Raw genomic sequence first — 2,352 nt, 5'->3', positions numbered from 1 at the left:
CACTGCAATCACGCTGTGGTCCAGTGCGCAAGTTCCATTGTGCCACATAATGGCGATCTCTGGTCATCGCAGTGAGGCTAGCCTAAGGAATTACAACACTCGCCCATCCAGTGAACAGCTAAGAGCTTGTTCATATATCCTCTCTGGTATACTGAATGCAAGACCATCGCAGCCAAGTTCCTCTGATGCAGCCACCAGTTCGGAAAATCCTCCCGTTGCTGTAAATCCGAGCGCTGTTTATTCACAGAACAACACAGCGCAGCAGTTTCTCAAGTTCAAACCACAGAGCACTCAAGAAGTGAGGAGAAACACTCGACTACGTCTCGTGTTTCTCCCTACACTTCTTTAGTGCTGTAGCCGCTTCCTAATCGCTTTACTACAGAACAGAGCAAACTCAAGGCTTCTCTATTTGTTAATTGAAAGAAGTTTGTAAGACTAAGCCAAGTTATCACCGTATGACCCGTCGAACTAACCAAAAACTAACAGAATCGCTCTTTCATCTTTGAAATTCCTAAAAAAAGCCAACGGGATCCTTGCAAAGACCTTCTAAAGGCATTGTAGATAAACCTTATGAGATCCTTAAGGTCTTTGTATCATGCTCTCAAGGTTTCCTTTTAAGGTCTTACAAACCAGGCCCAGATCGAGACCAGACCCTGACAAAGATCTCAATAGGATATGTTAATGAATGATTGAAAGATCGTCATTAAATCCTTGAGGATCTTGAAGGAATCTTGCATGGCTTATCTCGGAAAAGTTTAACCAGACCTTGACCAGGAATCTTGTAAGATTCTGATAAAATCCTTGAAGATCCTGACAAAGATCTCCATAAGATCTTTGATAGGATCCTTTCATTATCATTTAAAGATCCTTACTATATTCTTAAGGATTTTGAAGGATCCTTACCCAGATCTTTAAAATATCTTGGTAACAATCAAATTCAAAGCCTTGACGACCCAAAGAAATAACTTATTAATATCCTTGAGAGAATCCTGTTAAATTTGTTGAATGTATTATAAATACGAATTTGCGAAGCACAAAATTATGGCACCTTAGCTGCTCTTAGACCTTTCAGCTAAGCGGCCTCCACTTTTAATATGTTGGACCAAAATCTAGACCAAAAGTATAACCTTAAGTGATACCCATGATCGTTTAGTCTCTCCAATCTAACCTTTTACGTTCCTCTTGTTCAGTGATCTTTGCGGAAAGGGCCAGAAATCCCTCAAAGACCAGAAAAGATTCACTGCGAATAGGACAATCACATGACTTTCGAGGGCATATAGTATATTTGTGGCTCGGTTAGCATCATTTTCGCCCAATTTAAGCGAGGGTGCAAATGATCCATGATGCTACGAGGGACACAAACAAACTGTATGCTAGACATACGTCAACTGATTATGATTATTACCACAACACAAGGCCAAATCGTACAAATTTACTTCATATGAAAACATGTTTAGTCGCTATCATCGCTCTCGATTATTCTGCTGCGGTTGCGAGTTGATGGCAGCAGTTCTTGTTACTTTCCTTGATAAATGTTCATTGTTCTAATCTGAATATGGCTGCAATTTTGTTACGGCTTTCCAAAGGAAATTAAATGGTTTTGGGGAAGAGACTGTAGGCTCAAGTCTGAGCTTGGATCGAGTGACGGGCCCGCGACATTTTCTCGTGTGATTCCTTGTGTTCTTGATTCAACTTGTTGTTCAGCAAGGGCTTCTTGTGAAGCTCTTTGTTGAACAGCAAGTTGTGACTGGAATGTGTCACTTAGAATCTTTAAACTGATGACTTTCCTTGCTTCTACACCGCGCTGGAACGTACAAAGTGACAGTCGATGCAAAAATCCCGTGATTCTTGTACCGCTCTAATAACTTTACTTTGATGGAAATCCTATCCATCGTCATGCTGATGGTATTTTTTCCTAGAGGCTCATTTCTGTACAGTGTTGAGCGCTTGCAAAGTTTATATTCTTGGTGGTAGCGTTGTTTTGAGTCTGAAACTGTGCCTTGTAGTCGGGATGAGTCTTGCCGCGGTAAAACTCAAACGCAGCTACTGGATCAAGTGCAGTTGAAGTTTCGTATATACGAACATCCGAGTAGGACTGCTCGGACACAAATGGGACCCCCCTGAGATCCAGAACAAACTGTCAGAGAGGTGAGCTAAAGTGGCTTTTAAGATTTCTTATTACACCCAGCATTTTTGCGAAGTTTCAGCCGAATCGGTCGGCCATCGCTTTTTGCGCCCCTGAACATTTTCTTAGACAGGGACACTTCAGTCGAGGGAATTCATATTACTTTATTAATGACTTTACTTATTTATGTTACTTAATTTATTCCTACATTTAACACTAACTCAACA

This window comes from Stylophora pistillata, chromosome 9, assembly GCF_964205215.1.
Source record: "Stylophora pistillata chromosome 9, jaStyPist1.2, whole genome shotgun sequence".
NCBI lineage: Eukaryota > Metazoa > Cnidaria > Anthozoa > Scleractinia > Pocilloporidae > Stylophora > Stylophora pistillata.
This window is presented reverse-complemented; position numbering follows the sequence as displayed.